Source organism: Somniosus microcephalus, chromosome 1 (assembly GCF_052327205.1).
Source record: "Somniosus microcephalus isolate GS21.2 chromosome 1, FLI_Smic_1.0, whole genome shotgun sequence".
In the NCBI taxonomy this organism is placed as follows: Eukaryota; Metazoa; Chordata; class Chondrichthyes; order Squaliformes; family Somniosidae; genus Somniosus; species Somniosus microcephalus.
Genome location: NC_140987.1, coordinates 439,090,047 through 439,103,651, shown reverse-complemented (window position 1 = coordinate 439,103,651; position 13,605 = coordinate 439,090,047). Strand labels below are relative to the sequence as shown.

The following is a 13,605-nucleotide window of genomic DNA, read 5'->3' as shown; positions in this document are numbered from 1 at the left end:
CCGCGTCCCTCTTAGGGCGCTGAAACTGATTATCGCAGCGCACCGTGCCGCAGCGCCACATGCTGCGGCACGGCACGCTGCGGTACTGCAGGCCTTCCTCCCACTGTTAAGGGGGAGGTGCCTGCAACAGCGCGAGCCCCGATCGCGAGTGCCGGCAAATGAGCCTGGCACCAAGGAGAAGTGCCGGGCTCTTGGGAAACAGCCGGCAATGCCGCGGGGGGGGGGGGGGGGGGGGGGGGTGTTAGGAGGCCGGGGACGGAGGTGCTGGCAGGCGGCCGCCGAAAAAGCAGCCGCCCAGCACCTCCACCTTAACTTGCGCCGCTGCCGGCACAGTAAGGCCCCGTGAGCCGGGCAGCGAGCGGCGCAACTGCCCCGTTCGCTACCAAATATCGCGAACGGGGCACGAATGGGGCGCTGCGCACACCAATGGCGTCATCGGTGGCGGCGCAGCGCAAATGCCTAATGCCACCATTAGCGCCTCTACTGAATATCGCCGCAGACGCAGCCAGTGGAGCTACAGCCACTGACTGCCTCTTTAGGCGCTAACAGGTGGCGCTACTCACCCAATTTCTCCCCCATACTCTCTGGAGTTTAGACGAATGAGCTGCGATCTCATTGAAACATACAAGGTTCTGAGGGAAATAACAACAGAAAATGCTGGAAAAACTCAGCAGGCCAGGCAACATCCGTGGAGAGAGAAACCGAGTCAGCATTTCGAGCCAAACTCTTTGTCAAGACTGGAAAGGCACAGGGAATGAAATGGATTAAGAGGCCAGGCTGGAAGAGAACAAAAGAGAAGAGAAGAGACATTAAGAGGTATTCAAAACGAGACGAGATGGTGATAGGACTAGTGGAGACAAAAGACGGCTCTAGATTAGGTGTGAAATGTGCTGGCAGAGTGGGAGACAGCTACCATGTGGGAGGATTCTGAGGGAGGTTGACAGGGTAGATGCTGAGAGGTTGTTTCCCCTGGCTGGAGGGTCTAGAACTAGGGAGCAGAGTCTCAGGATAAGGGATCGGCCATTTAAGACTGAGATGAGGAGGAATTTCTTCACTCAGAGGGCTGTGAATCTTTGGAATTCTCTACCCCAGAGGGCTGTGGATGGTGAATCGTTGAGTATATTCAAAGCTGAGATCGATAGATTTTTGGACTCGAGGAAATCAAGGGATATGGGGATCGGGCGGGAAAGTGGAGTTGAGTTGGAAGATCAGCCATGATCTTACTGAATGGCGGAGAAGGCTCGAAGTTCAAATGGCCTACTCCTGCTCTTATTTATTATGTTCACAGAGGTCTTTAAAATTATGAAAGGTTTTGATAGAATAGAAACAGAGAAAGTGTTTCCACTTGTGGGTAAGAGCAAAACTAGAGGCCATCAATATAAGATAGTCACCTAGAAATCAAACAGGGAATTCAGAAGAAACTTCTTTACCCAGAGAGTGGTGAAAATGTGGAACTCGCTACCACAGGGAGTGGTTGAGGCAAATAGTATAGATGCATTTAAGGGGAGGCTAGATAAGCATATGAGGGAGAAGGGTATGCTGGCAGAGTTAGATAAGGAAAGACAGGAGGAGGCTCGAGTGGCGCATAAATGCCGGCATGGACTGGTTGGGCCGAATGGCCTATTTCTGTGCTGTATATTCTATATAATTCCATGGTTCCCCCAGTGCCTGAGCTAATTAAGGAAATGAATACCTGAGCCATACAGAGCAGAAAGGTCTCAACTTCTCGCCAGTCAGTGGTGAGTTCGCTGATCTCAGCCATGGCAGTGATAGAGATGCTGTAAGTGGTCTCCAAGACCCTGAATCAGAATATTGGAAGAACTTGTCATAGCTCCTGATCACAGATCCAGGGTTCTGATCACTCACTATTCCGTGATTTCTAGCAGAAGCACGCACATGTGGGCATTAGGCGAAGACAGGGTCAAACGAGCTATGAAATCCCCTCAGTCAAACAACCTGCCAACACGGTTTAGGATCACACATGCAGAACAAAAGAACAGAAACTGCTGGAAATACACACATCAGTTTGCATCTGGAAAAAGAAAAGAAAGGCTTTGATGTTCCAGATGTATAGCCCTTCATCAGAAAAAAAAAAGGTTGAAAGTAAAGATTTGAACATGTTTATTGCCGGGATCTCAATTCTGCAGTTTACTTGAAGCAAGCTCTCCCCTATTTGGAGGGAAGATATCCGTCTAAACCAATACAACTGAAACAAGGGAGAAGTTCAAAGAAGGGCTAGATGGTACATCTTGCAGCACCCAGCGTCTTTCCCACAAAAGTCAAGAGTTTAGACTATTTTGATTAGAGCCAATGGGGCAACACTGGGTACTCGGTGTCATCATTACAAAAACTGCACGAATACGACACGACCACAGATGATCCAACGAAACGAAGAAGTGTATTAAATAAAATAAATCTGAATCATAAATCAGGTTTTCCTCATCAATGATACAGTTAAAGTCCTGTGCTGCCCACTGGTCATGGAAGACCTAAAGAGTACGCAGGAACAGGAGTAGGCCATTCAGCCGCTTGAGCCTGTTCCGCCATTTAATTAATTAGACGATGGCTGATCCGCTTTGGTTCCATAACCCTTAATAACAACTTGTATTTTATATACTGTAGCGCCTTTAACGTAGTAAAACGTCCCAAGGCGTTTCACAGGAATATTATAAGACAAAAAATGTGACACCGAGACACATAAGGAGAAATTAGGGCAGATGACCAAAAACTTGGTCAAAGAGGTAGGTTTTAAGGAGCATTTTAAAGAGAGGTAGCGAGGCGGAGAGGTTTAGGCAGGGAATTCCAGAGCTTAGAGCCCAGGCAACAGAAGGCACGGCCACCAATGGTTGAGCGATTATAATCAGGGATGCTCAGGAGGGCAGAATTAGAGGAGTGCCGATATCTCGGGGGTTGTGGGGCTGGTGGAGATTACAGAGATAGGGCGGGGCGAGGCCATGAAGGGATTTGAAAACAAGGACAAGAATTTTGAAATCGAGGCGTTGCTTAACTGGGAGCCAATGTAGGTCAGCGAGCACAGGGGGTGATGGGTGAACGGGACTTGGTGCGAGTTAGGACACGGGCAGCCGAGTTTTGGATGACCTCAAGTTTACGTAGGGTAGAACGTGGGCGACCAGCCAGGAGTGCATTGCCATAGTCAAGTCTAGAGGTAACAAAAGCATGGATGAGGGTTTCAGCAGCGGGTGAGCTGAGGCAGACGATGTTACGGAGGTGGAAATAGATGGAAATAATACCCTTGGCTAACTAAAATCAATCAGTTTTGACATTTTCGATTGACCTAGCTTCAACAGCTTTTTTGGTGGGGGGGGGGGGGTTCCAGATTTCCACTACTCCTTGCATGAAGAAGTGCTTCCTGACATCACCCCTGAACAGTCGAGCTCTAATTTTAAGGTTATGCCCCTTAAGAGTACTGGTGGAAGCCTTGTGATCCCTCTCCAGGGCCACCCATGCGTGCACAAGAGCGCAGAAGAGAGGCAAGCAGTCGAAGAGACTTTCCACGCGGATCCATGCATCCTAGACCTATGAGTGGAGGTTTTGGCTAGTCCCTGGAGCAGACCAATGTGGAGGTCTGCCAAACTGCTCACCCCCATACTTGGCCACCTTGGATGACCAAAGATCATTGGACTGAAGTTTACACAAAAATTGAAAATCAGCCCCATTAAATAGTGGAAGAGGGGCTGCAACCATAGGATCTTTTAAGTTCATCTAAACAGGTAGAATAGGACTCGGGCCCATCCAAAATACAGCACCACTGATAATGTAGCACTACTCCAGAACTGCAATGAAATGTCTGCCTGGTATGGGGGCTTGAACCCATAACTTTCCAACTGAGAGACAAGAGTGCTACCGCCGAGCCAGGGTAACACATACGTTAGTGGGGATTCCACACCCCTGGACTCCCAGCAGGAATCTGCACTCGCAGAGAACATGAATCAGAGTATCAGAGTACAGGTAGACTATCCTTTATCCGAACCTCCGAAAACCAAAAACCTCTAAAAACCGAAAGTTTTTTCGTTCAGCGTAAGTCGTGCGCACGACATGACCAGAGTGGCGCACGACTTACGCTGAGCAGGGCAGAGGGTCACAGAGTTCCCTCCTGGGTAGGAGATTGCAGGCCGAGCCGGGCAGTGTGAAGGAGGTACCGGGAGAGTGAACCCAACAATACAGCGGCCGGTCCGATAGCTGCAGCAGCCCGTCCGATATTCTTTTCTCTCCCCGACCCGACCGATATTCTTTTCTCCCCCACCCCCCCCCCCCCCCGACCCGACCGATATTCTTTTCTCCCGACCCGACCTGAACCGCGGCCCGTCCGATATTCTTTTCTCCCTCACCCCCCCCCGACCCGACCCGTCCGATATTCTTTTCTCCCGACCCGACCTGAACCGCAGCCCGTCCGATATTCTTTTCTCCCCCGACCCCTCCCCCCCGACCCCGACCTGAACCGCGGCCCGTCCGATATTCTTTTCTCCCCCCTGACCCCTCCCCCCCGACCCCGACCCCCCCCCGACCCCGACCACCACCCCCCCCGCCCCCGACCCCCCCCCCCCGACCTGAACCGCGGCCCGTCCGATATTCTTTTCTCCCCCCCCACCCGACCTGGTTTGTGGGCCAGCTTAGTAGGAGTCAGCCGATATCCGGCTTTCCAGAGAAGCAGGAAGGGGAATGAGACACGGAACAGTCGCAAAAGGTAGCCTGAACTTTTAAAATTTATATTAAATACAAATTTCCCAGTCTTATAATAATACCTTCTGAAATCCGAAAAATTCCAAAAACCAAAACTCAGCTGGTCCCAAGGCTTTCGGATAAGGGTTAGTGTACCTGTACAATATTTTTTTTTAATTCATTCACGGGATGAGGGCATCGCTGGCAAGGCCAGCATTTATTGCCCATCCCTAATTACCCTGGAGAAGGTGGTGAGCTGCCATTTCAGAGTGCAGTTAAGAGTCAACCACATTGCTGTGGGTCTGGAGTCACACATAGGCCAGACCGGGTAAGGATGGCAGATTTCCTTTCCTAAAAGGACATTAGTGAACCAGATGGGTTTTTATGACAATCTGGCAGTTTCATTACTGATACAGCTTTTTTTAATTCTAGATTTCTTTAATTAACTGAATTTAAATTCCCCAGCTGCCGTGGGTGGGATTTGAACTCATATCTCCGGATCATTAGTCCAGGCCTCTGGATTACTAGTCCAGTAACATCACCATTATGCTACCGTACCTCACTGTAGATCTATCTCTGATGCATGCCCCCAAACGAGTGCAGATTTGTGCTGGGTAGGAATGAGAGTCACAGAATCACTATTTATATCTATATTACACTTTGTTTTTTGTAAAAAACTTATGGACTTAAGTAGAAACAATGGTGCATTGGGCACCATAGCTGTGTCACTACAGTATCTTCCCTGTAATGTACAGGGTTACTATCAAACAACTGCATTAAATCAGCAAGTACAGTAATAATGATACTGGATTAAAGGGACAAACATCTAATAGTGGACCTTTTAATGTCAAACCTGCAAAAACCCATCGTATTGAAGTGACGTTCCTAATTGTATTATGCAATGTACAATTAAGAAGCAAGGATATTTAATGGAAAATATTTATATAATGAAACACAACAGGCTATGAAAAAGGTTTTACTTCGCATTATTTTGTTTGTGTTTTTCTCTCATCAGTTTTGGAAGAAAACTGTCACTTGTGCAATACCCTATATTTAATACCATCAAACCCTTTAAAGTTGGTGTCAACAATCTGCTGAATACTCTAGTTCCAGTACATGGTTCCAAATCAATGGATTAAAGCTGTACAATCTCACAATATTCCTTCTTTCGAGGAATTATTGAAGGGGCTCCCCAACTAACTCAATTAGAAAATGCACAGCCTTGTGTGGTATACCACCAGAGAGCAAGGAGGCCACAAGGTTAAAGAAAGACTGTTGTAATGTAGGAAATGCAGCAGCCAATTTGCGCACAACAAGCTCCCACAATCAGCAATGTGATAATCTGGTTTTGTTATGTTGATTGAGGGATAAATATTGGCCAGGACACCAGGGATAACTCCCCTTCTTCGAATTAGTACCATGGGATCTTTTATGTTCACCTGAGAGAACAGACGGCTCTCGGTTTAACGTCAGATCCAAAGATGGCACCTCTGACAGTGCAGCGTTCCCTCAGCACTGCACTGGAGTGTCGGCATAGACTTTTGTGCTCAGGTCCCTGGAGTGGGACTTGAACCCACAACCTTCTGACTCAGAGGCGAGGGTGCTACCCACTGAGCCACAGCTGATCGCTGCTTTAACTGATCTGATCCAGGGAGTGGCTGGAATGTATCAATTAGCCTCAGTGCCCTTGGCCAAGGGGGAAAGAGAGTGAAATTAGCCAGGTTTCCTGCTCCTAATTGTTATCATGGATGTACATGTTGGGTCAGACTTAGCAGTGATGCCCTCGATGATGGAATAGCCCATTTCTGGGCTCAGGCAAAGAAAGAGCGACGTAGCAAAGAACTACCAGCATCCATTCCACCATTCACCAGCACAGGAGAGATACATAGAAACATAGAAGATAGGAGCAGGAGTAGGCCATTCGGCCCCTCGAGCCTGCTCCGCCATTCAATGTGATCATGGCTGATCATCCAAATTCAGTAGCCGGTCCCTGCTTACTCCCCATATCCCTTGATCCCTTTAGCCTTAAGAAATATATCCAACTCCTTCTTGAATATATTTAATGAACTGGCCTCCACTGCCTTCTGTGGTAGAGAATTCCACAGGTTCACCACTCTCTGGGTGAAGAAATTCCTCATCTCTGTCCTAAATGGCTTACCCCTTATCCTTAGACTGTGACCCCTGGTTCTGGACTCCCCGACCATCGGGAACATCCTTCCTGCATCTAGTCTGTCTAGTCCTGTTAGAATTTTATAAGTTTCAATGAGATCCCCTTTCATTCTTCTAAACTCCAGCGAGTATAAGCCCAATCGACCCAATCTCTCCTCATACGTCATTCCTGCCATCCCAGGTATCAGCCTGGTGAATCTTCACTGCACTCACTCCATGGCAAGAACATCCTTCCTCAGACAAGGCGACCAAAACTGCACACAATACTCAAGGTGTGGTCTCACCAAGGCCCTGTACAACTGCAGCAGGACATCCTTGTTCCTGTACTCGAACCCTCTTGCTACGAAGGCCTTCTTAACCGCCTGCTGCACCTGCATGCTTACCTTCAGCGACTGGTGCACAAGGACACCCAGGTCTCGTTGCACTTCCCCCTTCTCCCAATCTATTGCCATTCAGATAATAATCTGCCTTCCTGTTTTTGACACCAAAGTGGATAACCTCACATTTATCCACGTTATATTACATCTGCCATGCTTCTGCCCAATCACCCAACCTGTCCAAATCGTACTGGAGTTTCTCGGCATCCTCCTCACAGCACACACGCCCACCCAGCTTTGTGTCGTCTGCAAACTTGGAGATATTACATCTAGTTCCCTCGTCTAGATCATTAATATATATTGTGAATAGCTAGGGTCCTAGGGCTGATCCCTGTGGTACCCCACTAGTCACTGCCTGCCGCTTGGAAAAAGACCCGTTTATTCCAACTCTTTGCTTTCTGTCTGCCAACCAGTTCTCTATCCAAGTCAATACCTTGCCCCCAAACCCACGTGCCTTAACTTTACACGCTAATCTCTTATGCGGGATCTTAAAGTCCAAATACACCACATCTACTGGTTCTCCCTTATCTATTTTACCAGTTACATCCTCAAAAAATTCCAGTAGATTAGTCAAGCACGATTTACCTTTTGTAAATCCATGTTGACTTTGTCCAATCCCGTCACTGTTTTCCAAGTGCTCTGCTATTACATCTTTTATAATGGACTCTAGCATTTTCCCCACGACCGATGTCAGGCTTACCGGTCTATAATTCCCCGTTTTCTCTCTACCACCTTTTTTGAATAGTGGGGTAACATCAGCTGCCCTCCAATCCATGGGTACTGTTCCAGAGTCTATCGAATTTTGGAAGATGACCAGCAATGCATCTACTATTTCTAGGGCCACTTCCTTAAGTACCCTAGGATGTAGATTATCAGGCCCTGGGGATTTATCGGACTTCAATCCCGTTAATTGCCCCAACACCATTTCCCTACAAATATTGATTTTATTCAGTTCCTCCCTCTCATTAGACCCTATGTTCCCCGACATCTCTGGGAGGTTATTTGTGTCCTCTTTTGTGAAGCCAGGACCAAAGTATGTATTTAATTGGTCTGCCATTTCTTTGTTCCCCATTATAAATTCCCCTGATTCTGATTCCAAGGGACCTACGCTTGACTTCACCAATCTTTTTCTCTTCACATATCTATAAAAAGCTTTGTGTCAGTTTTTATGTTCCCTGAAAGCTTACTCTCATACTCTATTTTCCCCCTCTTAATTAATCCTTTTGTCCACCTTTGTTGAATCCTAAACAGCTCCCAATCCTCAGGCTTACTGCTTTTTCTGGCCAATTTATATGTCCTCTCCTTGGCTCTTATGCTATCCCTAATTTCCCTTGTTAGCCACGGTTGAGTCACCTTTTTTGTTTTATTTTTATGCCAAACTGGGATGAACAAATTCTGTAGTTCATCCATGCGATATCTGAATGTTTGTCATTGCCTATCCACCGTCAACCCTTTGAGTGACATTCCCCAATCAATCCTACCCAACTCGCGCCTCATACCATCGTAGTTTCCTTCATTTAAATTCAGGACCCTAGTCTCTGAGTCAACTATTTCACTCTCCATCTTAATGAAGAATTCTATCATATTATGATCGCTCCGACCCAAGGGGCCTCGCACAAGATTGCTAATTAATCCTTTCTCATTACATAATACCCAGTCTAAGATGGCCTGATCTCTAGTTGGTTCCTCGACATATTGGTCCAGGAAACCATCCCGTATACACTCCAGGAATTCCTCCTCCACAGTATTGTTACTAATCTGGTTAGCCCAATCTATATGTAGATTAAAGTCACCCATGATAACTGCTGTGCCCTTATTGCACGCTTCTCTAATTTCCCTTTTAATGCCATCCCCAACCTCTGCATTACTGTTTGGAGGTCTATATACCACTCCCACTAACGTTTTCTGCCCCTTGATATTTCTCAGTTCTACCCATACAGATTCCACATCATCAGAGCTAATATCCTTCCTTACAATTGTGTTAATCCCCTCTTTAACCAGCAATGCTACCCCACCTCCTTTTCCTTTTTGCCTATCTTTCCTGAATATTGAATACCCCTGGATGTTGAGTTCCCAGCCTTGGTCACCCAGATTTCACTGCCAAATCATTAAAACTTGCATGAACCACTTTTTCTCTAAAAAAAAACACCAGCCCATTATCTTAAAGACTACTTCTGAAACGAAAAACAAAATGAAGTAAAGCTGACAAAACTTGTTGGATCACGCAGATCAGAATATGCACAAATTGTAGGGCACTTGCGTTGTTCTAATACCTTATTAACACAGTGCCCTTTGATTAAACTTTTTTGGTTCCAGTTATACAGAATGTTCATCATTTTATGACATTCAAAAAGCACCTCAATACTGTACAGGAAACTCTTTGGTATCCGGCACCGAGATGGTGCCAGTTGATTAAAAATTCCGGATGACAGAGCGGGTTATCTACCGAGGCTATTTTTAACGAACAAAAATAAAAAAATCAAGAAATGTGCAGTATACAGTAATTGGGTACTCACCTACAGAATGTTGTGTTAAATAGATGGTGGAAGATGCTTGATTAAGTACAGTACTGCCAGTTGAGGGTAATCCATAATTCTTTAATTACTTAACAGTAAAACAAAACTTACAGTAAACGACTGTATACAGTACTGTAGTTGACTGTACACTTATTCCAAGTCAGCTGGTTCATCAGGAGAGTCAGACTCCTGTTATTGAGGTGTTCGGACTTCCGACAGCGCCAAGAAGCCGAGTAGTGGCAGTTTGAAGAACTACCCCCACTGACTAACTCGGCCACTGTGGGAGACTCGGACTCGGCAACATTGACGGTTATTGAGGTGTTGTTTTCGGTGTATGAATTTTGCCGGTTAAGAGAGAATTCCTGATATTTAGGTGCCATTTAAACAAGAGTTTCCTGTATCAGCAATGCATTTTTTTTTAAGCTACACTTCAACAATTTCCTATTTTAATGTGCTTCATTTTATCAATAAACCGCCATAATGATGTTACAGTAAATGTCCCTACTTAGGCTTCAAGAAATACATACTGCTACTTTGATGGCATAAAAAGAAAGACTTGCATTTCTACAGCACCTTTCACGACCACTGGACGTCCCAAAGCTCTTTACAGCCAATGAAGTGCTTTTTGAAGTGCAGTCGCTGTTGTAATGTAGGAAAGGCGGCAGCCCATTTGCGCACAGCAAGCTCCCACAAACAGCAATGTGATAATGACCGGGTAATGTTTTTGTTATGTTGATTGAGGGATAAATATTGGCCAGGACACCGGGGATAACTCCCCTGCTCTTCTTCGAAATAGTGCCGTGGGATCTTTTACGTCCACCTGAGAGAGCAGACTTGGTTTAACCTCCCATCCGAAAGACGGTGCGGCATTCCCTCAAGTACAGCACTGGGAGAATCAGCCTACATTTTTATGCTCAAATCTCTGGAGTGAGACTTGAACCCCACGAGAAGAGCACAAGCAAGAAAGATGAACTGCATCAGAGGCGCATAAAAAGCAGAAGCAACAAAAATAAAATTCTATTTTTGACATTATAATTTTTCTCTTACATTTCCAGCGCAAAAAAAACAAAGTTGCACCAGTTGGAGCTGAATGAACCCAGTGAGAGGGGATCTCATTGAAACTTATTAGATTCTGACAGGACTGGACAGACTAGATGCAGGAAGGATGTTCCCGATGGTCGGGGAGTCCGGAACCAGGGGTCACAGTCTAAGGATAAGGGGTAAGCCATTTAGGACAGAGATGAGGAGGAATTTCTTCACCCAGAGAGTGGTGAACCTGTGGAATTCTCTACCACAGAAGGCAGTAGAGGCCAATTCATTAAATATATTCAAGAAGGAGTTGGATATATTTCTTAAGGCTAAAGGGATCAAGGGATATGGGGAGAAAGAAGGGACAGGGTACTGAATTTGGATGATCAGTCATGATCGCATTAAATGGCGGAGCAGGCTCGAGGGGCCGAATGACCTACTCCTGCTCCTATCTTCTATGTTTCTATGTTAAAGTGCAGGGAACACAACTGAGAAAATCGAATTGAAGGAAATTCTTTGCCCCCTTTTTTTTTGCAGATCCTGTTCTGGGATGATTTAGTGGCTTGACTTGAACTGCTGTTAACTTTAGACACCTGCCCACATACAGGGGGGGAGGGGTGGCTGCAGGGAGGCCCAGTGCTGACAGTAACCCTTCACCCGGGGACAGACCATCCAAACTGGCCACCCCAACCCACTCCACCAACCACCTAACTACCGCACCGAACGTAAATAAACGGCGTGTGATGAGTAAAGCGGCGCTTCAATGAATAACAATAAGCCTGATAGTGAGGAAGGAAAGCCATACCTACCCTACGCTGCCTGCCTGCCCACCCGCCCGCCGGGAGTCCCGCAGGCCCAGAGCCGCACTCCGCCTGTTGCTACTCCGGCTCCGGCTCCTCCGCCGACCACATCACCTGACCGCCCCACACGCACCAACATCGCCCCCTGCGCACGCGCAGCCGCCGCCGCGCGCGGGATTGTGGGAGTTGTAGTCCCCCTGGCCGCCCAAAGGGCCAAGGGCCAGTGCAGTCAACAACAGCAACAACCGTTCTATCTCACGCACTTCTGCCCTCACCCCTGCCCCTCCCTCCCGGAACCACGATAGGGTTCCCCTTGTCCTCACCTTTCACCCCACCAGCCTCCACATTCAACGGATCATCCTCCGCCATTTCCGCTACCTCCAAAGTGATCCCACCACCAAACGTATCTTCCCCTCCCCTCCCCTTTCAGCATTCCGTAGGGACCGCTCCTTCCGAGACACCCTAGTCCACTCCTCTATCACCCCAAACAGCCCTTCCCCTTCGCCTGGCACCTTCCCGTGCAAGCGCAGGAGATGTAACACCTGCCCCTATACCTCCCCCCTTCCCACTGTCCAGGGCCCCAAACACCCCTTCCAGGTGAAACAGCGATTCACTTGTACTTCTTGCAATCTAGTATACTGTATTCACTGCTCACGATGCGGTCTCCTCTACATTGGGGAGACCAAACGCAGATTGGGTGACCGCTTTGCGGAACACCTCCGTTCAGTCCGTAAGGGTGACCCCGAGCTTCCGGTCGCCTGTCATTTTAATTCACCGCTCCATTCCCACTCGGACCTCACCGTCCTTGGCCTCTTGTATTGTTCCACGGAAGCTCAACGTAAACTCGAGGAACAGCACCTCATCGTCCGATTAGGCACTTTGCAGCCTTCCGGACTCAATATCGAGTTCAACAATTTCAGATCATAACCTCGGCCTCTATTACTTTTTTCCTTTTAATTTTTTCCACCCCTTTGTTTTGGGTCCTCCTTTCCCCCCCCCCCCCCCGCCCCCCACCTTTCCTTTTGTTTCTCTCTCTCCCCTGGCAGCTGTCCTTATCCTGTCAGTATACTTCACACCTAATCTCAGCTGCCTTTTGTCTCCACGGGCCCATTACCATCTCATCTGGCTTCTAATACCTTTTCTTCTTTTGTTCGATCGCAGCTTTGCCTTCGATCTTTTTATTTTCTTTCCAGTTTTGAAGAAGGGTTTAAACCCGAAACGTCAACTCAAATTTCTCTCCACGGATGTTGCCTGACCTGCTGAGTTTTTCCAGCATTCTCTGTTGTTATTTTTAACAACAACAACTTGTAAGGAGACTCCCAAAACAAGAGCTCTATTCGGAGCTCCGGCACGGTAAGAGAGCCCCCAGGTTGACAGAGAAAACGCTTCAAGGACACCCTCAAAGCCTCCTTGAAAAAGTGTAACATCCCCAGCGACACCTGGGAACCCCTGGCCCAAGACCGCATAAAGCGGAGGAGAAGCATCCGGGAAGGCGCCGAACACCTCGAGTCTCTTCGCCGGGAGGAAGCGGAAGGTAAGCGCAGGCAGCGCAAGGAGCGCACGTCAACCCAAGCACCCCACCCACTCGCCCCTTCAACCACCGTCTGCCCCACCTGTGACAGAGACTGTAGGTCCCGCATTGGACTCATCAGTCACCTGCAAACTCATTTTTAATGTGGAAGCAAGTCATCCTCGGTTCCAAGGGACTGCCTAAGGAAGGAAGGAGTAATAACAACAGAAAATGCTGGAAAAACTCAGCAGGCCAGGCAACATCCGTGGAGAGAGAAATAGAGTCAACGTTTCGGGTGAAAACCCCTTTGTCAAGACTAAAGAAGCACATGGAAATGAAATAGATTAAGAGGCCAGGCTGGGAGAGAACAAAAGAGAAGAAGAGACATTAAGAGGTATTCAAAACGAGACGAGATGGTGATAGGACTAGTGGAGACAAAAGACGGCTCAAGATTAGGCCTCTTAATCTATTTCATTTCCTGTGCTTCTTTAGTCGTGACAAAGGGTTTTCACCCGAAACGTTGA

General features: G+C 47.4%; 1 protein-coding gene across 3 annotated transcripts in view; it reads right to left on the bottom strand.

The window, feature by feature from the left end:
- Positions 1 to 11,721, bottom strand: part of mtm1 (myotubularin 1) — a 151,218-nt gene extending 139,497 nt beyond the window's left edge. The window contains exon 1 of one of the 3 annotated variants that reach the window (XM_086001477.1): positions 11,581 to 11,721. The gene's annotated coding sequence lies outside the window, so the exon portion shown is untranslated. Of the gene's footprint in view, positions 1 to 11,576 lie in introns of all 3 variants that reach the window. The other 2 variants (XM_086001471.1, XM_086001461.1) reach the window with 2 other exon arrangements.
- Positions 11,722 to 13,605: the final 1,884 nt, after the last annotated feature.